General features: G+C 44.2%; 1 protein-coding gene across 2 annotated transcripts in view; it reads right to left on the minus strand.

Moving 5' to 3' along the window:
- The window catches only part of RAB27A (RAB27A, member RAS oncogene family), a 73,411-nt gene that overhangs the window by 50,229 nt on the left and 460 nt on the right, over positions 1 to 22,722 (minus strand). Inside the window, exon 1 of one of the 2 annotated variants that reach the window (XM_024767774.1) lies at positions 8,051 to 8,179. The exons of the other annotated variant lie outside the window; for it this stretch is intronic. The gene's annotated coding sequence lies outside the window, so the exon portion shown is untranslated. Of the gene's footprint in view, positions 1 to 8,050; positions 8,180 to 22,722 lie in introns of those variants that run through there. 2 annotated transcript variants of the gene reach the window in all.

Raw genomic sequence — 22,722 nt, forward strand, 5'->3', positions numbered from 1 at the left:
TTACTATACCTCTCTTGTTATGCACTAGATCCTACCCAATCTGCCATCTCCCTCTACTAGTCAAAAAATGTGCTTTTCATATAGATGGCTAAAAAGCACATAAGAAGATGCTCAACATCACTAATTATCAGAGAAATGCAAATCAAAACTACAATGAGGTTATCACCTCACACCAGTCAGAATGGCCATCATCAAAAAGTCTACAAACAATAAATGCTGGAGAGGGTGTGGAGAAAAAGGAACCCTCCTACACCGTTGGTGGGAATGTCAACTGGTACAACCACTACAGAAAACAGCATGGAGGTTCCTTAAAAAACTAAAAATAGGGGCTTCCCTGGTGGCGCAGTAGTTGAGAGTCCACCTGCCGATGCAGAGGACATGGGTTCGTGCCCTGGTCTGGGAAGATCCCACATGCCGCGGAGCGGCTAGGCCCGTGAGCCATGGCTGCTGAGCCTGCGTGTCCGGAGCCTGTGCTCCGCAATGGGAGAGGCCACAACAGTGAGAGGCCCGCGTACCGCAAAAAGAAAAAAAAAAAAAAAAACACCTAAAAATAGAACTACCATATGATACAGTAATCCCACTCCTGGGCATACATCCAGAGAAAACCATAATTCGAAAAGACACATGCACCTCAATGTTCATAGAAGCACTATTTACAATAGCCAGGATGTGGAAGCAACCTAAATATCCATCGACAGAGGAATGGATAAAGAAGATGTGGTACATATATACAATGGAATATTACTCAGCCATAAAAAAGAACAAAATAATGCCATTTGCAGCAACATGGAGGGACCCAGAGATTATCATACTAAGAGGAGTAATTCAAAGACAAATATATGATAACACGCATATGTGGAATCTAATTTTTAAAAATGATACAAATGAACTTATTTACAAAACAGAAACAGACTTACAGATATCAAAAACAAACTTATGGTTAACAAAGCGGAAAGGTGGGGGATAAATCAGGAGCTTGGGATTAACATACACACACTACTATATATGAGATAGACAACCAACAAGGACCTACTGTATAGCACAGAGAACTCTACTCAGTATTCTATGAAAACCTATATGAGAAAATAATCTGAAAAAGAATGAATATGTATATAACTGAATCACTTTGCTGTACACCTGAAACTAATACAACATTGTAAATCAACTATAATCCAATAAATTTTTTTTTAAATGTGATCTTATCACTTTTTAAAAGGTGACATCTTGGGGCTTCCCTGGTGGCGCAGTGGTTGGGAGTCTGCCTGCCGATGCTGGGGACACGGGTTCGTGCCCCAGTCCGGGAAGATCCCACATGCCGCGGAGCGGCTAGGCCCGTGAGCCATGGGCGTGAAGCCTGCGCGTCCGGAGCCTGCACGTCCGGAGCCTGTGCTCCGCAACGGGAGAGGCCACAACAGTGAGAGGCCCACGTACCGCAAAAAATTAAAAAATTAAAAAAAAAAAAAAGGTGATATCTTGGACTTTCCTGGTGGCGCAGTAGATAAGAATCCACCTGCCAATGCAGGGCACACAGGTTCAAGCCCTGGTCCGGGAAGATCCCACTTGCCACAAAGCAACTAAGCCCATGTGCCACAACTACTGAGCCCACGTGCCACAACTACTGAAGCCCGCGCGCCTAGAGCCTGTGCTCCGCAACGAGAAGCCACTGCAATGAGAAGCCCAGGCACCGCAACGAAGAGTAACCCCTGTTCACCGCAACTAGAGAAAACCCACGCAGCAACAAAGACCCAGCACAGCCAAAATAAATTTAAAAAATAAAAAAATTTTTAAAAAGGTGACATCTTCATTTTAAAATTAAAGAAGTTGAAGGTACATTTCTAAACTCTAGCTAATTATTTAGGATGCACTTTTGAAAAAACTGCCAAGTTTTTTTTTTGTTTTTCAATTGGCCTATACAATTATACTAATGTCTGTATTTAACTCCATGAAATACACCTATTTTACCAGGGATGTTAGATGAAAAAGGGCAGTTAAATAGAAATCAGCAAGCAGCTCTCAAACAAACTTCTAGAGTCTTTCATCCTAAGAAAAGTAAATTAAACATCACAAGACTATATAGAATTGTAATTCGCACCTGACTCCAAGGAGCCCCAGGGTCATTGCCAGCAGTAAGTTTTCTAACACCATAAAAACAAAAACAAAACAAAACAAAAAACAGTCTATCTTCATTCTGTGATTTCTATAAACACTTAATCACTTTTACTTTTTAAACACTTTTCAGAACTATAAAAACTAGACTAGATGGCAATCTATTTTTTTTAAACACACTTTTAAGTGGCTTTAAAGGAAAAATTGGGGGGACTTCCCTGGTGGCAGAGTGGTTAAGAATCTGCCTGCCATAGCAGGGGACACAGGTCAATCCCTGGTCCGGGAAGATTCCACATGCTGTGGAGCAACTAAGCCTGTGCACCACAAGTACTGAGCTTGCGCTCTAGAGCCCGCAAGCCATAACTACTGAGCCCACGTGCCACAACTACTGAAGCCCTTGCGCCTGGACCCCATGCTCCGCAACAAGAGAAGCCACTGCAACAAGAAGCCCGTGCACCACAACAAAGAGTAGCCCCCGCTTGCCGCAACTAGAGAAAGCCCGCGGGCAGCAACGAAGACCCGACGCAGCAGAAAATAAGTAAGTAAATCTATATAAATAAATAAATAAAGGAAAACTTGGCTCAAGAGACAAATGCAGGGACTTTCCTGATGGTCCAGTGGTTAAGACTCCGTGCTTCCACTACAGGAAGCGCAGGTTTGATCCCTGGTCAGGGAACTAAGATCCCGCATGCCATGAGGCACCACCAAAAAAACAAAAAAGGCAAATGCAAAATCAGAAAAATTATAAAGGATAGGATGATGTGGAGAATGGCTGTGACAGATACGGAAGTATTTCCCAAGAAATATACATACACCAAATGTCCTTAAATATAACCAGAACTAAATGCAAAATGATATATAAATATCAATCCAAAAGGCGTTAATAATTTTAAATAAAATTTGACAAGTGGACTGTCCTACACCAATGATCCAAAGATATACCAGCAAAGCCTGAAGACACTGAGGAGGGAGAGCCTGGTATGAATGATAGAAATTCAGGTCGTGGCTGATGAGCAGATCAGTTCAAACATCATGCCTGTAATAAGTTAGCACTGAGAACAGGCCCTGCGCTCACCACTATGTTAAGCACCTAGCACAAGGCTCTAGAAAAGCAACGTCTAACAGAAGCGCTGTACGTGGAAATGAACAATGAAAATGCAGTGGAACAAGAACGTTACAGAAATATGCACACAACGCTGGGCAGCCAGGAGGCCTGGGGCAGAGAGCGCCAGAGGGGCGGGGAGCCCACTATGCCGCCTCACAGAGGGGCACCTGAGCCAAGGACTTACATCAGCACACAGAGACGCAAGTGACAAATGCGAATGAACAAGAATTACACAGTTCACATATGATGTGGTAAAGGACTTCACCTCATATGTCAAATAAGCATTATCCTTTAAAGATCATGGAAACCATCAACCAAAATGATCACAGATGCCAATCCGAAAGGCGTAACCGAGTTTTGATGGAATTAGGTAAGGGCTGTCTGACATTCGAAGTACAAAACACAGGCCAGGTTTAGAGCCATGAGAAGGGAGCAGGTGCTGGGGTGACTGAATGGGAGGGTGGGAGTCGGGAAAGAGCATTTGCACTTGCAAAGGTCTAAGAGGGAAAAGGCTACGATGCACTTAGGGGACCTCAGCAGATGCATGCCGCTATAGGGCTGCACGGGGAGGCGACAGGAGGTGTCCCAACAGGCTGAAAAGATGTGAGAGTTGGGACTTGGGCCTGAAAGGACTCTTATATGGCACTAGGAAGTCTTGTGTTGTTCTCTGGGCAATGGAAAGCCACTACAGGCTTTTACGAAGAGGAGGAATACAAGGTCTGTGTCTTAGAAAGATCTTTCTGGCAGCCACATGGAGACTGGGAATACACAGAGGACCAGGAAGCTATGAGGAGAGACAGTGAGTGACATGTGTTGGTGACAGTGGGATGAAGAAGAAGGGATTAATTCAAGATAGATTTAGGAGGCAGAAAATCAGTATAATTTCTTAACTGACTGGTATGAGTTAAAGATAACCAAAACTGAATGAAAGGTATTATCATTAACTAAGAGAGGAAAAGCTGGTTTGAGATGATTATAAGTAACACTCACTGACTACTAAGCCCTTTAAAATATTAACTCATTAGAGCTTCACAACCCTATGAATTCTCTAATTTACAGATGAGAAAAAACTCATGCATAGAAAGGCTAAGTAAGTTCTCCAAGGTCACACAGCCAATAAAAGGCAAAGCCAAGATTTGAACCCAGACACGCTCTCAACTACTATGTTATACTGTATGGGACAAGGCCAATTAAATGTCCCTCATGTCTCAGGGACATCCAGGGAGTTGTGTTTAATTGGCATGTGGAAAACAGAAACAGGGCTCAAAAGAAAAACAAGGGTTAACACGACGGATTTTAAAGCCCTCAACACAGTTGATTTACTGAGAAAATGGGAGAGATAAGATGGCCTTTTAGAGTGAAGAGCCAAAATGTGAAGGCTCAACCAGAGAGATCCAAGAAGGACGCTAGGAAGGAAATTTTTCAAACGACAGTCCATAGGCTGGGTCAGTCACCACCGCACAGAGGTGCCAGCTTAAAGCCGTCTGGACTTTCTCCTTCTTGTGAAAACAGAGGATCCATTCAATATTTGCTGAGTGATAAATCCAGCACTTACAATAAAGGACCCCTTTACAGACGACATCAGGGAGAAGAGAAGCCCAACAACATCGATGCTCTCAGCTCTTGGATGATTTGCATCTGTGTTTGAGCAAAGTGGCTCCTGCCTCCAGAGAAGCAGCAGCAATGCGAGCTCACCTCTCACGCAGCGCCCTCATCTCATCACCTCCCTACCCTCCAACCCCCACCGAACCCAGCCTCTGCTCTGCCAAGAGGGCAGGGCCCCTGCCACGCCACAGCAACACCGGGAGCACCCCAGAAAGCAGGAAGGTGTCCTCTTGCAAAGACAGCCCCAGAGAACGATGGCTTCTGCAAAAATCAGCTTTTGTTTTTAATGGGCCTGTTCCATGACTCATCAGCTATCACATATGCTGCACCATGGCTCAAGCTATAAATCAACCACGTTCCTAGGGAGGAAGGAGGGAATGACAGCAAAAGAGAGATGAGAAACAGAGGGAAGTGGGGAGCATGTCCTCCGTGAGCGCTCAGGTACTGAGGGACTGGAAAGGGCAGATGCTGAACCAGCGGCAGAGGCAGCCCTGGGCTCCCAGCCCTGCCAAACAGGCGCAGGTCCTGGTTCCCATGGCGCTATCCTGCTGGCCGGTAAGGTTGCATCAGCATTCTCTTTCTACCACAGTTCCTGTCTTGTGGGCGCCAGCAGCAGCAAGAAAGAAGAAAAAATGTTGTTTGTGCTCTAATGGCTGCTGGGTCACTGAACACTGTGCCTGGAAAGAATAAAGGGAAAGTGGAAAGAGACAGAGAAACTAACCAAGGTGGGAGCAAACTCCTTTGGGATGTATTAACTACAACCTGGACATTCTATAGATGAAATGCCCTCATGAATAAACACTCCTCCCCAAAACTTTTTTTTTTTTTGGTACTTAGAAGAATCTCAACAGAGAATGTCGGCTTTTTATCAAGTCTCTTTCTCATGGGAATTTTTTTTTTTTTTTTTTGCCACACCACTTAGCATGCAGGATCTAAGTTCCCCAACCAGGGATGGTCCCCTGCAGTGGAAGTGCAGAGCCCTAATCACTGGCCCACCAGGGAAGTCCTCCTCTCATCTGATTTCTGATGAGACTTTGGGTTCACTCCCAGGTGAAAGCATGAACTGTGACCAAGAAAAGAAAATGATGTACTGGGGTGGAAGTCAGGACACTGCCTTGGCTCTGACGCTCCTCAGCCAAATGACTTGAGCACTTTGAAGCCTCAGTTTCTTCATTTGTGAAATGAGGAGGTCAGACTAGATGAATGTTAAGGGTCCTTCTACTCTCCTCACCTATCTTGAGGGTGTTCCAGAGCAAGGGAGCCCTTCCAGGTGCCATTGTGCCAAGATGCTGATTGTGTCTCCAGGGACACCCAACAGTGAAAGTGGCCACGACTCAATGGAAGAGATAAGTGAACGCACACTCACGAAGTTATATCCATACATATGATTAAACCAGTGTTAGTGGGTAGAGACCATGTCTTATTTATCTTCACACACTCAACAGCCAACACAGTCTAGGCACCTGGCTTAATAAATATTTATTGCATGCACGTGGAGGCAAAGTGTGATGTAATGAAATCTTTCAAATTTATCTGTGATGAGTTGAATTGTGTTCCCCCAAAATTCATATGTTGAAGTCCTAACTCGTAGTACTTCATAACATGACCTGATTTGGAAGAGGGTCCTTAGAGAGGGTATCAAATGAAAAAGAGGTCATTAGGGTGGGCCCTAATCCAATGTGACTGGTGTCCCTATAATAAGATTTCTGAACAGAGACACACAGAAAAGGAAGATGACAAGAAGAGACAGAGGGAGAAGACAGCCATATACAAGCCAAGGAGAGAGGCCTGGAACAGACCCTTCCTTCAGAGCCCCCAGAAGGAGCCAGCCCTGCCAACACGTTGATCTCAGACTTCTAGGCTCCAGGACTGAGACAGGAAATTTCTGTTATTTAAGCTACACAGTCTGTGACACTTTGTTATGGCAGTTCCAGCAAACTGGTACATATCTAAAAGTAGGGAGAATTGTATAATAAGATACCCCATCATACTCATCACCCAGATCTTTCATTCCTGCATACTATCACTAAGCACCTCTAAAATAGATGGACCTTTCCTCACAATGCTGTTTCCACACATCACAAAATTAATAATTTGAAGGCAAATTTAACTGACAGAAGAAATACATCTTACACTAAAACACATGCTTATATAATTCTCCACTAGAGCTATTAACAGTATTGAAAACAAAATCCCAATAAGCTTCAATTGTTGTGGATAAAATGCTCAGCGGATGAGCGAGACTCTTAGAGCAATTCAATTCCATAATCGGCTCTCTTGTTCAACATATTATCTGAGAATAAAAGCCTCTGTTACTTTGTTAAAGCACAGAAAAGAAAGGAAGAATGCAGTCAGTATTCATACTCACTCTCTGGTAACTGAAAATGCACTTTTCAAACTAAACCCAAGAAATTTAGCAGATGTCTTGAAGTCTTTGTTTAAAAAAAAATTAACATGCAGTGGCATCGTATGTTAAAGTGCACATGTTTTAAGTACTTGAAAATTGGCAGAACTCTACCTCCCTCCCCACCACCAAAAAAAGCAAAAGCATACGTTGATAAAGCATAAATCGCTGGTTAATTTTCCTAAAACTTCAGAGACTGGCGTTCCCAATACTTCAACAATTATACAACTTGGAATCACATGTCCTCTTCTAAAAAGTTACTTTTTGTCTAATACAAAGATGTGAAAGTCAGAATCGCCTACTTGTAAAAGTTTTTCAAGAGAGTCTTTTGAAAAGCAATTTGCTCCATCAACTTTCAAAATCAGGCATCTCTGTAAAAACCCACAATCCAGCTAATTAGTCTCAGCTGTTCGTCATATGGCCTGCAAACCAGTCAAGTGACTTTGCCCCTTTCAAGTTTTTACTAAAACCCAATCTCCTGGTCTCTCAGACAGAAGGTGGCTGTATTAACCGCCTTCCAACGTTAGAAGACTCACACTTCAACTTTTTCTTTTTCCCCCCATCAAAAAATTAGATGTTTCTTGAAAAAACATCTTTAAAGGTACTGTGTTCTCAAGGCCCTGAAGGTTTATATTAATATTGTTTCTTTACAAACACAAGGCCTGATCCAAACAAACACCACGGGAGATCAGTGTTAAGTGGCAGAAGTGACGGGACTTCCTACACCTCTCACTCCGGCCTCCAGACTCACGAGGGAAACTCTCTACCGCGCGGTCCACCCAGATATCTTGCCGGCATCTTAAATTCAACATGTCCTGCCCTCCACTTACCTCCTGTGCTCTCCTCTCCAGACCCTGCTTCAGACCCTCCTCTCCTCCTGTGTCTTGAGTAACACAATCCGAACACACATCCAGCCAGACATCTGACTGGCCCTCAGTGGCTCCTCCCACTTCCATTAGCCACCAAGTTCTAGGGCTCTTCCCTCCTCTTGCTTTTATTCCAAGTGTTTATCATTTCTCATTGGATGGCTACAATCAACCACACGTTCGGTTTTCCGGCCCCCAACTGGGCCCCCCCACGGACCCATCCTCCACGCCTCAGCCAAAGTGATCTTTCCAAAAGGTAAGTGGGTGTCCATCACCGTCCTCTGCAAAGCCAGCCAACGGCTCCCCACCACCTCCGCAGTGGCATCCCCACTCCTCAGGCCTCTACCTTCCTTGTCATCCCTGCCTCCTGACTCCAGCCACCACAGCTAGTTGTAATTCTCTAAACCAGTGATTTTCAAAATGGGAGAGCAGAGTCACCAGCAGCACCTGGGAAACTGTTAGAAATGCACATTCGTGGGTCCACCCCAGGCCTATGGGATCAGAAATTCTAAGGATGGGGGCGGCCAACAAGCCCTCCAGGTGATTCTGATACACTCCCCATAGGGCACCTGCTCTAAACTCACCCAGAGACTTAGTCCTTCGCTCCTTCTTCTGCCAGTAATGCTGCATTAGATGCCCCTTCTCTGTGCTCACTCTTCCTAGAACAGGTTAACCCTGTATGGTAATTATCCAATTTATTTCTTGCTGGTTGGTGAATATCTTTTTTTTTTCTTGGCCGTGCCGCATGGCCTGTGAGGTCTTAGTTCCCCAACCAGGGATCAAACCCGTGCTCCCCTGCAGTGGAAGCACGGAGTCTTAACCACTGGGCCGCCAGGGAAGTTCCTGAATATCTTGAAGACAGGAATTGTGTCTTATCTGACTCACCCGTCCCACAAATCACTAGCTGAAGACAAGCCTGTCACTGGGATAGATGCTGGGCGTAAAACGAATCACTCTATCCTTTGCCTCTAAGGGAAGCCACCCGCTCACTTTGACCACTCAAAGTGTGACTGAAGGCTCCACCGATACAATCTACACAATCCCATCACCAACCTGAAATGTGAGCAACTGAAAACACCTGAACATAACCAGTCTGACATCATCTGGTAAATGACACGGAATTTTCGGTTTATGTGGTTTATAAAGGAAAACTTATATACTCCTCTTTTCTCACAGCAACCTCTAGAATGTGGAGAATAATTTATTAAGGGAAAGTACCAAAATGTTTAAATCCCAGATTAAAACTCATTATAGTTAGCTTATTCTAAATTACAGTAGAAGCTGAGTAAAGTTTCATATTAGCACTTCTCAGCCTTCAGGGTTCTTAGGAATCTTAGGGTTTTGTTAAAATGCTAATTCTGATTCAATAGGTCTGGGTAGGGCCCAGGATTCTGCATTTCTAAGGAGCACCCAGGTGATACCCAGGTAACAATGATGCTCCTTGTCCTGGAACGACACTTTCAGTAGCAAGTAAAACTTCAACAACCCCATTTTTCATAGAACTATAAGTCTTAGAGCAATACAACCTTTTTTTAGACCACTTTGCAGTGAAAGCTTTCTCAAATGTATTTCAGGCTTCAGGATACAGATGGCACACTAAATACATTTAGTTCTATTACCTCCCCAAATCTCACTAGTATAACAAGGAAGAGAATTTTATTTCTTACAGACATAAACTTACAAAAACAAAGAGAACATAAGTGGAAACAACAGGAAGAAAATGTTGGAAGCTAGAAAGTATCGAATAGATGAACAAGAGGTAATCGATTAGCAGACCCAGGAAAGCGTACTCTTTACCTGCCATTAGAGAAAGCCAACAAGCAACTCATCACAGAATCTCCAGAAAGGCTTAGGCAGTTGGGGCCCCAAACACCTCCGAGGGAGGGGAGAGGGTAAAGTGGGGCTAAAAATGGTGGAAGTCTGTTTACACCCCAAGCCCCACCCTTGCCAGCCTTGTGACTCCTCCAGGTCTGGCAGTAGTCGAAGGTTTATTCTCTGGAGAGAGTAAAACACCGAGTACCAGACTCTCAGAGGGTCTCTGAGTCATACCAACTTCAGTGGAGGCAGGGGGAGGCACTGAGAAGTTGCTAAGTATGAAGACACCTCCACCCTCACCTACACACTGGACTTCCAGAAGGCAGGCATACTCCACAGGCAGGTGGGTTCAAATGGTCTTCTCGGGAGAATCTGCCCAACCCAGGAGGGACGCTGAAAGATGCAAAGGAGCCCATGACATGTCAATCTAGCTAAAACTCTGATGTACCTGTCGGGAGAAGGAGGAGATGGAAATGGTATACGTGTGTGGTAGGGGTATAGGTGGAAAAACAAGCTAAAACTCTCTTCTTCCATAGTAAAGCATCAACAGATAATGCCTCAAACTGAAAAACCGGCCATAGAAATATAAGTACGTCATTTAGAGATGGGATATAACGACCAGCAAGAGTCAATTCATTGCAAGAACTGAAAGCAGTTGACTCTGGGGAGCAGGAAATGAACTGGGGGCGGGGACTCAGATGGCTTCTCCTAACAGGCCTTGTAGAACTATGCCCTGATAAAATCTTTAAAATTAATTAATACAAAATGAAATGTAATGCCCAAGCTTAAATTTTTTTTTCTTGGATGAGTCAGGCCATCACAATAAACACCTCTGATGTGTGCTACATCCTCAGGATCTAGGGTCTACACGGAAACAGGATGCTGAGGATCTGGGCCCTGGAGGCAGGCTGCCTGGCTCTGAATCTCGGCTTTACCACTCACTGGCTGTGTGACCTTCAGCAAGTTACTTAACCTCTCTGTGCCTCAGTTTCCTCATCTGTGGAACCAGGATAATAACAGGATTATTTTGTAAAAATTGAATTATGTAATACCTATAAAGTACTTAAAACAGTGTTTGGCACATAGTAAATGTTCAAAAGTAGCTATTCTTATTAAGGTATGTTTGCCCCTATAATAAAAGCCTCCTGACACTGTATTGATTTTGTCTTTTATTAGTTTACATTTCATTCTCCCTGTCCTCACCTTCTCTGTTAGCCAGCTGTCCCTCACCATAATCAGTGTGCCTTTCTAGGGTCACCCCTTCCCCCGCCAATGTGCAGCTTCTAATTGACAAGGCACATGGAAACCAAATAAACGAGATAAGAATTATGTATAAAATAGAGAAAAATGGGCACCACAAAATGTTCTGACGGTCTCTCTGTGGGGCAAATCTGCACATTTCCATATATGAATCATCTATCTGACAATTCAGAACCCTTTGGGCTTACTTTCTAACTATCAACTGTAGGTCAGTGAGCTGGGTGACACTCAGGGAAACCAACCATCCCAGTTTACCTGGGACTGCGTTTTAGCACCGAAAGTCCTGCATACCTGGAAACCCCAGTCCCAGCACTGGTTAAATTACTTAACCCTTCTGAGCCTATTTCATCAGCTGTAAAATGAAGGATAATATTTACTTTGAAAGTCTATTGAGGATTAAGTGAGAGAATGTTCATATAATTCCTGACACATAGTAAGCTCTCAATAAATGATAGCTCTAGCTACTGGACTCAGTTACCTGTTGTTATTACCAACTCTGATATCAGTGGCAAAATAAATTATCCTTAGAAACTTAACCTGTACCTTGGTTATTTTCTTACTGGAAAAATAATTAACCTTATATACAGTGGATCCCAGGAAGCTGAAATGTTTGCTTTCATGAATTTCCTTCCACCCTTTTCCTACACAATTTGTTTCAGGGACTAAGACTTGTTAAAGAAATGTAATATTTCAACAATGTTGACTTCTCCATGCATCTTTTCTACTACAGACGCCCTGGGGTTCTTATGTTAGTACTTATGTTCGTAGTTGCTTCTAAACTTCTGGACAGAAATCAGCATTCCAACTCGCAAAGAAGGACATCAGACATGATGAAATTCTTTTTTAATTTTCATCTCCCTTTTTTCCTTCAGAATGGCACCAAATCATTGTCTCCTAATGGATTAACAATTCATTCACTAAATATGTCCATTCTATGCCTGAAAAATAAGGTGGACATCAGGGCAGTCCACCAACACAAGGGCGAAGTTGCTATAAGAAAAGTTGCACGATTTGGGGTAGATAACTGAAAGGATCACAAGTTACTCAAAGCCAAGACATGGCCTGGGCACTCTAAGAGGCAGCAGAGAGCATGAACACCCAGGCATGTAAGAGACTTCTCTGTCCAGGCTCCCAAGCTCCCACCTCCCATGTTCATACTTCTTCTGCCAGTGTCCCCACCCAGTGCCCAAGGCCTGTGAGCAAAACACTGGCGAACCACAGAACTTCCGAGGAGCCTTGAGAGACATCTGGTCCAACTACTGAAGCAAGAGTGATTGGATCCAGGAGAGAACTTCTCCAAGTATGGTCTGATGCCCACTGGCAGCAGAATCACCTGGAGCACCTGAAGAAAATCCACCCAGGCCCCTGAAGGAGGATCTCTGAGAGGATGGCTAGGGAATGTGCATTTATAACAAGATTCCCAGAGGACTCCTGATTGTGCATAAAGAGGTTTGAGTGGAGACCACAGACAGCAAAACGCACAACCATCTCTGGGCAAATAACCCAGAGGGAAGACCACGTTTAACCTCCACCAACCTCAAGACTCCAAATCTGTAAAATAGGGATAATAATACCTACCTAGCAGGATGGTTGTGAGAATTAAATGAGACAACAGGTAAGAGCTTCCAGCACAGAGCGTCACATGCAGCAGGTGTTCAACAAGTATTAACCCATCCCCCCCTTTCTTGTGTAGCAGTCTAATGAAGATTTATAACAAAAGTCCCTATTTTGAACAAACTTCACCAAGGAAAGCAGATGGCTAGCTTAAGTCCTGCATGTTAATGAGTCACCAACTAAAAGGCCGAGGCCAGCTTCTTTAACCAATGGTTGGGTTGTAAAAAGTGCCTGTGATGGTGGTTCTCAAGCTTCAGTGGGCATCAGAATTATCTGGATGGCTTGAAAATACAGACTGGTGGGCCATCTCCAGAGTTCCAGAATCAGTAGTTCTGGGCCGGGGCTGAGAATCTGCCTTTCTAACAAGTTCCCAGATGGTGCCAGTGTTGCCGGTCCCAGAACCACACTTTGATCATCGCTCCACTAAAATCAGATTGTTCTGACAGTTTGTAATAAAAAAGGAAAACGATGCTACATGCATTTCCTGTTTGACACCAGACTGGTTAGTTACATGTCAATAAAGAAAAAAGTAATAAACCCACAACTTCCAAGGCTGTGCCACCTCTGTCCCTGAGACTCTTTCTCACTACATTTTTCAAAAGGCGCAGAGAAAGCTGGGAGATTTGAGTGCCATCTCCCAGCTCCCCAGGTGGGTGCCCCTGAGTGAGACAGGGGATCTCTTTGAACCTCTCAGTGTATTCACCTGGGAACAGAAGTGGGCTCAGTAACTGGTTCCCAAACCTGGCTGTGCACCATCCATCACTACAGCAGCATTTTAGATAAAACATGGATTCCCCAGCCTTAATGCCAAGAATAGCAAATTAAAATCTCCAAAGGAGAGACTGAAAAACGTGTGGTTTTGCATGTGTATTTTTTTTAGGTTTTGGTTTTTTTTTTTTTTTTTTAATATTTATTTGGCTGCACCGGGTCTTAGTTGTGGCACACGGGATCTTTGTTGCCGTGTGCGGGATCTTTAGTTGCAGCATGTGGGATCTAGTTCCCTGACCAGGGATCAAACCTAGGTCCCCTGCATTGGGAGCACAGAGTGTTAGCCACTGGACCGCCAAGAAAGTCCCTGCGTGAGTATGTTTTAAATAAAAGTTCCCTGTGTGATTTTCATGGGCAGCCAGTTTTGAGGAACCATTCCCATGGTGATCTTACAAGCCTCATCCAGCACTAAAGCTCTTGGACCTGTCTGATTTCTAAGTCCCTGTGTCTGAGTCTGTGCTTACCAAGTACCCTTGTCCTTTTATATTTGCTTCCCACAGAGTTTTTAACAGAGGAAGTGAGTACATTCATCTTCAAAGAAAGGAATCTAGTCTGCTTAACAGTTGCACTTTTCTCATGTATCAAACTGGCATTCCAGTTTTAGTTCAAAAAATAAAGTCCAGGACTTCCCTGGCGGAGCAGTGGTTGAGTCCTCCTGCCAATGCGGGGACACAGGTTCGAGCCCTGGTCCAGGAAGATCCCACATGCTGCGGAGCAACTAAGCCCGTGCACCACAACTACTGAGCCTGCGCTCTAGAGCCCATGTGCCACAACTACTGAAGCCTGGGCGCCTAGGGCCCATACTCTGCAGCAAGAGAAGCCACCACAATGAGAAGCCCGCGCACTGCAAGGAAGAGTAGCCCCCACTCGCCACAACTAGAGAAAGCCCGCACACAGCAACGAAGACCCAACGCAGTCAACAATTAATTAATGAATTAATTTTAAAAAAAGAAACAAGTTTAAAAAATAAATAAAGCTCAATGTAGGAAAAAATAGGAATTACATAGGACAATCTGTCAGGCAATCTTCTCTAACACCAACTCCCTAGTTACTCTATCATTCATTTATTACCTTAGCATCTACCATGTGCCAGGCATTATTCTAGGTGCTAAGCATAGAGAGTTCACAAAACAGAAAAAGTCCCTGCTCTCATAGACAGAACAATTCAGTAGGAAGACACAGACAGTAATAAGTGAAGATAGAGATAAAATAATTTCAAAGAGTACTAAGTCCTGTGAAGACAATAGTGTAATAATAGGGAAGAGACTGACTAGAGACTACTTTCAACAGAGTCATCAGGGATTACTCTGCTGCAAGGGACCAGCCAGGTGAGGATCTAGAGAAAAGAATTATAGGCAAGTATAAAGGCTCTGAGGAAGGAAAGAACTTGGCATTTTTAAGGAACAGAAAGGAAGTAGATAAGGCTGAAAGATGGAGGCACAGGGATGAACTGAGGTCAAAGAGGTCAACAGGGCTCAGATCACGGAGACTCTTCCAGACCAGTTAGAACATTTGGATTTTACACCAACTGCAATGGGAAGTGACTAAGGAATTTTTTTTTTTTTTTTTTGCGGTACGCGGGCCTCTCACTGTTGTGGCCTCTCCCGTTGCAGAGCACAGGCTCCGGACGCACAGGCTCAGCGGCCATGGCTCACGGGCCCAGCCGCTCCGCGGCATGTGGGATCCTCCCGGACCGGGGCACGAACCCGTGTCCCCTGCATCGGCAGGCGGACTCTCAACCACTGCGCCACCAGGGAAGCCCCGACTGAGGAATTTTAAACAGAAGGATATGATCTGATTTACATTGTTTAAAGATCACTGGCTTTGTGTGAGGAATGGGTTATGGGTGGCACAGAACGGGACCAGAAAAGCAGCAGGGACTTTCCTGGTGGTCCAGTGGTTAAGACTCCACGCTTGCACAGCAGGGGGTGCAGGTTTGACACCGGGCCAGGGAAGTAAGATCCCACATGCTGCATGGTGTGGCCAAAAAAAAAAAAAAAAAAGAAGAAGAAGAAAAGCAATAGTACAGGCAAAAAAATGATGGTGGCCTTTAACTGGCAGCTGGCACACAGCCATAGCAGACAGATATTTCTGGACTGCTTTAACATAGGGGAAAATCATTAATATACTTGCTTCAATTCCTGTGATATTTCAGAAGAGTTCAAGGAAGAGACACTGCTGGTTACAATTAAGAAACATTTGCACAGGGGCATAGAAAGAACCAGCAGACCTGTCTTCTAGAACCATCTCTGCCATCAATTTGTCATGTGACCTTGGGGACCGCTCTGAACCTCTGAGGTGGAGGGGAGGCTGGGCCCCCTTGTTTCTAAGGTGCCTACCAGCCCTTAAATTACACGATGCCATAAGTGTAACAAGTGAGGTTTCCTTATCTGGGGGGCAAAATGGGCTGCTGACTCAGGGTTGGGGTTTTTGCTGTTGACTTTTAATCTCTCAGAGAGGCTCTAGCTAAGCAGGAAATGGGGTGTTAGTGAAGAAACTGGCCAGTCCTACTATTTCCTTGGGAATCTCTGAGGTCTCTGGCACCTCTGGCACAAGGGTACGGTGGCCAGCTGGGAATCTGTGAAGCAGACACTCCCGGGAAGCTGAGAGCTCGTCAGGCCGAGGGACTGAGGGCCCCATCTCTGAGGAATTCAGGGACCAAGCCTTCAGTCACAGCACTCCCTGCGGCCCTTCTGGCAGCCTTCCACCTGCGCTGAGTCACACGGCAGCCAGGCCCTGCCACCCGGCTCTCACTTCCTACTGGTAGGCTCTCCCTACACCATCCACTCCCCTCAAATGGTCCACCTGGCACCTTGGTGAGGACCTCACTCCATGATCCCTGAGGGCAGGGTTCTCAGTCCCAACTGCCCACCAGCATCCCTGGTGGGGATTAAAAACTATGTACACATATAGATGCCTGGGTCCTACTTCACATTTAATGACTTAGAATTGGGGTGAGGGAGAGGTTAGAAAGGCAAGAGTGGTGGAGTTAGGCTTAGTTAACTTTACATGATGGAGAGAATGTGGAACTCAGGAAACCGCACACCAGAGAGGTTCAACGATGTGTCTAACGCAGGGTTTCTCAGCCTTGGCCCTACTGACATGGTGGGCAGGACTGACCCTTTGCCATGAGGGGCTGTCCTGTGCATTGTGGGATGTTTAGAGGCGCCCCTGGTCTCTACCCACTAAATGCCAGCAATAGCTCCCCAGGTGTGACAACCAGACGTGTCTCTAGACATTGCCCAGTGCCCTCTGCGGGAGGAGCGAGTCGGAACCAGCCCAGCTGAGAACGCTGGTGTAATATCACTTAGTTAATTATTGGCAGTGTTAGAAGCTAAAAACCAATCCACTAATTCCTGCCTGTGTTGGTTCCTCCACATTCCAGCAGGAGCTGTGGAACACAGGGATGAGTCACTCCCTGAGGAAATACCACAACCCACTTCACGGCCCTCTGGGCCTAAGCAGAGTGGGGGCAATGGAGAACTGACCTTGTCCCTGACGAAGGAAGCCCAGCCTGGAACAGCCAGCAGCTTGTTTGGCCACATTTGGTCTCCAGTATCTGACTAGAAGGACGGTACCTTATCTTTTCAAGGGCTGCTAGACCTTTTTACTCATGCCTGGGGTTGCTCCCTTGCAGTGGTGAGATTCATTATGAAAATGATTCACACACTGCAGGAAACAAAGAAATCCCGACCACAACCATGGATTATATTTTAAAATTCTCAGGTGTATGTCTCATTCCTTCCTTCCCGTGTTAGGGCTAGTACAGCAAGAATTTAAACAATACCTTACCATAAGCTTTATTAGCTGACTGAGACCCTGCCTTTGTTGCAAATGATACAAATATACAGGAGATAAGTAACCAGCCATACTCAGATAAGACTTGACCAGCGGCCCATGAGGTGGGATCAGAGCAACATAGATGAGCAGCAGTTAGTTAAGAACGAACAGATTTTTCAGTCTCTTGGCAACCAATTTTATTGTTATGCTTTGACCTGGCAGCTGGTAAGGCTTTATATGAATTAATCAACAAAGCTATGAAAAAACAGGATTAGTGGCTCTGAAATAGGGTATTCTCGTGGCAGTCAGAGGAAGCATATTCGTTTTCAAGACTGCTTTCTCAAATAAGTACAAATAACTTTTAAACAGTAAGAAAATAACCCAGTGTTTTAAAAGGACACATCTCTAAATAGGAAGTCACATATACCTATCTACTGCATTGGTCCTTACCACGTAGCTTCCATATTTATTCTACCAAAATACAAAAGGATACGGAGTATCAAAGGAATAGGCCACACAAAGCAAGTGACTTACAGTGAGACAGTACTTGGTGGCTGTGGAATTATTCTCAGCAAGTCCTCCTAAATCAAAGCATCTTACGATGAACACTCAAAGGTGACAAAAATATTAACCAGACCTTAAAAGGAATAAAAACACATGGAAAGACAGGCTTTCTGGCTTTCTGGCATCACCACAGAAATACAACCTATGGTGGCTCTAAACAGTCCTATGGTTCTCAGAGAAAAGACAAGGGTATCCGTGAGGATGGCTTCGCCTGCCACATAACGTATCTAGGGACTGGAAGGACAGCAGGAGAATGGAGCGATCATGGGAGGGTGGCAAAAGAAGTGATTAAAGGCCAGCATGAAAACATAAGCAACTTACACATGATCTCTTAAGGGAAGACATTATGTAGCAGACCAACCACTGGACCCAGAGTTCCGGTTCTGGCTCTGCTACTAACTGTGTGATCTTAGAAAATGACTTAACATCTCTGGATAAAAATTTCCTTAACTGCCAAACACTAGAGTAAGATAATCTTCTACTTCCTTCTAGTTCTAATACTCCTTGAGTTTACAAGCCCCCTCCTTCCTTAAGATGGACACATGTGCAATCACCAAAATGAGCCATAGCTCAGTCGTTCTTTGGACATTATCATGATCAATGCATTCCCTGTGCATAAACCTAGGTTTACCAAAACAGGGTTAGTTACCAGATTAGATTCAAGACACCAGTTGATTTTGCCTTTCATAAAAACAACTAATTTTTTAGCATAAGTACGTCCCAAATATTGCCTGGGACATACTTAGAGTAAAATATCAGTTGTTGGTCATCCAAAATGCAAATTTCTTTTTTTTTTTTCCAGTTTGCTAAATCTGGCACCCTACCTCTGACCCCACGTTAAAAGTTCAATTTCAAGACTCAAAAGTCCGATTTCATATTTGTGGGTGGTGCCAAGCGTGGCTGAGGCACCAAATGGGAGGCCTTCTCGTGGGTAACATACAAAGAGGCAAAAAACAAAACAAAAACAGGCAAGGAAGAATAACTTTCAACATTTCTTTTGAGTAAGTGAGGCATCAAGTTTTCTTTAACAGTAAATGAAATATGTGTTACAGACCTCAATCATACAAGAAAAACAATGTGGTGTACTGCACCACCAGACAGGAGGCCAAAACGAGCTGGATGCTCACAGCTCCACACCTCTCACCCTCTGGACATAAAGTTAATTACAAACCCTTTATCTCTTCCTCCAACTCAGTGCTCACAGTCTGCTCCCAAGATAATCAGCTTAAGGGAAACCAGACCATAAACTGGAACTTCCTGACCAAGAGGCAGAGGAATAAATAAGATCCAAGCAAAACCTGCACACAGTATAAAAAGCGAAGGCAGTGAAAGGGAAAACTTCCTCTCTTCAGAAGGCAATCTTGTTCTAACAATGGCAAGACAATCTTGCTGCCTAGGGGATCACATTTTCTTTTTTATTATTGTGGGCCAGCTTTATTGAGGCATAATTGACATACAAAATTGTAAGATGTTTAAAGTGTACATCATGGTGATTTGATATACATATACATGGTGAGAGGGATTCTCCCACCCATCCAGTTAATTACGGACTCACACTTTAAATATGTGAGCCCTGTTTGGTTTTTCAGGTGGTATCAAGCCTATCATAATTTATTAGAGAGAAAAAAATATATATATATTCCATGTACGTAAAAATAATCCTTTTTCATAGTTTGTAGTGAAGATATAGACAGGGCACATTCCAAGATAAGTTTAAATAATGATGGAAGGCTAGTTCAGTTTTCAAAATAACACAGAAGATTGATTACTGTGCTGTCTGGGCCAGTTAATTCAATTCTCACTGAGAGAGGTCCGCGGGAAACCCCTCTCAACTGTTGCCAATATTGCTCTATCAGGAGCACCAGGATGAGGTGGACTGAGACCAGATACTTACATCTGTACACTAAGAAAAATTAAATATATGGGCTCGAGGTTTCTAATGAGGAAAACAAACCCAAGTTTATTCATTAACTTATGGGTACATTCAGCAAGAGTTTATTGAACACTTCTTTTTTTGTCTAAGGCCACATACACATAATCAGCTGACAGCCTAAAGTCGTCACGTCATTAAAGGCCAAAATGAGTCTCAGAACTGGCAATTGCAGTTAGAAGTCAGAAAAAGATTAAATTCACTGTACTGCAAAATATTCATTAGGAAATGAAATTCCATTTTCTCAAATTTCCAAGGGATTTCACTCTCTCCCTAGATCAGAACAAGAGACCGAATCACTGGAGACACATGCTGAATGCCCCCACCCAGAGGAGAGGTCTCCCCACTGCCACGGTGGGAAGGACCCAAAGTCCTCACCTTTCTGCTTGTTTGACCTTTCCCTTTCCAAGGAGGGTAAGGCCATTATCTTGAGGAAAATAGGAGAATAGAAGAGGAGAGATTTAGGAGTTGTGGTATAGCTATGGACATTGCTTCTCGGATAAAGTGGGAAGAAGAGTGAGAAAGAAATAGCAGAGTGATCCCCATTTCTCAGCCTCTCATTCCCTTTTCACTCACTCAACATGATTTTTTAGGGCTTAATATGTGCCAGAAACCATTCTAGGTGCTATGCCCACCATAGGGAACAAGACAAATTCCTGACCTTCATGGAGCTTGTATTCCACCAATGGGAGATAGATGTTGTGTACAACATCTGTGTGTGTGTGTGTGTGTGTGTGTGTGTGTGTGTGTGATGACAGTAAGTGCTATAAATACTCTAAAGAAAAATAAGGCAAGGGAAAGGGGAAGAAAATGATGGGGCAGGGTGGGGATGGGGGGTGAAGGATGCTATTTTAGATGGGATGGTACAAGAAGGCATCTCTAAAGAAATGACTTTTGACTTGAAAGAAATGAGTGAGTAAGCTGTGCAGACATCTGAAGGAAGAACATTCCAGGCAGAGGAAACAGCAAATACAAAGGTCCTGAGGCGTGGCTGAAGCAGAGTGTGAAAAGAGGGGAGCGATAGAAGATGAAGCCCCCCACACCATGTAAGGGGACTGCAGGCCACAGTAAGGACTTTGGTTTCCTTCTGAGATAAAAAGCCACTGGAGAGCTTTGAGCACCGGAGTGAGACATAATTGACTCTGGCTGCTGTGTTGAGAACAGACTGTATAGTGGTGAGGGTGGAAGCAGAGTGGCCCTGTAGGAGGCTTTTGAGTAATCCAGGCGACAGAAGTGAAAGGAACTTGGTGGAAGCAGGGGAAACTGTGGAAATTTCCTATCCTAGGTATAGACTCAAAATAGAACCAATGAGATCTGCTGAGGGACTAGATGTGGAGTGTGAGAGAAAGAAAAGAATCAGGGGTGACCCTGGGGTGTTTAGCCTGAGCACCTGGAAGAGTGAAGTTGCCATTAACGGAGACAGGTGAGACTAAGCGAAAGCGGGTTTGGAAGAGGAAAATCAAGAGTCTGGTTCCTAGAGACTGTTGCCCACTTCAAGACCCTTAGATCTCTTTTAAAACCAAGGCAACAGAAATTGAGAAGCTGATCTTAAATTTCATATGGAAATTCAGGGAACCCAGAATAGCCAGAACAGTCTCAAAACAGAAAAGCAAAGTGGGAGGACTCACACTTCCCGATCTCAAAACTCACCATGTACATAGCTAATAAAGAGGCGAGTATGATACTAGCATAAGGACAGACATACAGATCAGTGGAGTAGAACTGAGAGTCTAGAAATAAACCCTCACATTTACAGTCAATTTATTTTCAACACAGGCACCAACAGCATTCAAAGGGGAAAAAATAATCTTTTCAACAAATGGTGCTGGGAGAACTGGATGTCCATATGCAAAAAAATTAAGTTAGACCCCGTACCACACACCATATAGAAAAATTAAAGTGAGTCAAAGATGGAAATGTAAGAGCTAAAACTATACAACTCTTAGAAGAAAACATAGGCATAAATCTTCATGGCTTTGGATTTAGCAATGGTTTTTTAGATTTGACACCAAAAGCAGAGCAACAGAAGAAAAAATAAATTAATTGTACTTCATCAAAGTTAAAAATCAAGGCAGGCCATGGAAATTAAGGAAGTGAGGGAGTAAGGAAGAAAGAATAAAGGAAAGGAAGAAAGTAGGAATGAAAACTAACATAAAATATAGAAAAGAATGATGGTCAGTCAAGTCTTTCCAGCACTACATTAACCTTTCTTCATTTGTAACCATCTGCAGAAATTCTGTTTTCCAGACTGTGTTTTCCCCCTAAAGCAAGTTTCTAAGAAGGTTAAAATAAATAAATAAATGGAACAAGAACAGTGAAGCACCAAGTTATATCACCAATAATTATAGAAAATTTATACAGCATAACACTACTCCCCTTCTCAACATCTGAATGATGAGCTGACCCAAAAGTGATAATCCATCCAGTAGGAAAAAATAGCTGTTAGCCCATAGAGGTAAGAAAGAGGACCCCCTGGCAGGAGATTAGGAAGTCATGTGGCCCGCAGGAGCCGAAATGCTGGGAAGGTGAAGTCAAGGGCTCACAAGCTTTCCTTCACTTCAGGCCTGACTTTGCTTAATCGGTGATCTACTGGGACAGAGACAAAAGCTTTGGCAATAGTTACCAAACGAGTCATCACACCAGCCCTACCACCAGTCAAGACCCGAGAGCCTGGCTGCCTGGTAGGGTTTTCTGTCTGATTGGCAGGGAAAGAGAGAACCCTCTCCCACCCGTGCAGTTTGCCCTTCCAGACCCTCACCAGCAAAGGTGTCAAGATGATAAATCATTCAACCGACAACAAAGGGAGGGAGGAAAGAACGGCGGGGGGTTGGGGGGCGGAGGGGGGGCGTGCAGGAGGTCTGGGACCTTCCTCCTCTCCTGCCAGAGAAGTTTCCTTCCTCCCACC

Source organism: Neophocaena asiaeorientalis, unplaced genomic scaffold (genome assembly GCF_003031525.2).
Source record: "Neophocaena asiaeorientalis asiaeorientalis breed wild unplaced genomic scaffold, Neophocaena_asiaeorientalis_V1.1 scaffold71, whole genome shotgun sequence".
Lineage (NCBI taxonomy): Eukaryota > Metazoa > Chordata > Mammalia > Artiodactyla > Phocoenidae > Neophocaena > Neophocaena asiaeorientalis.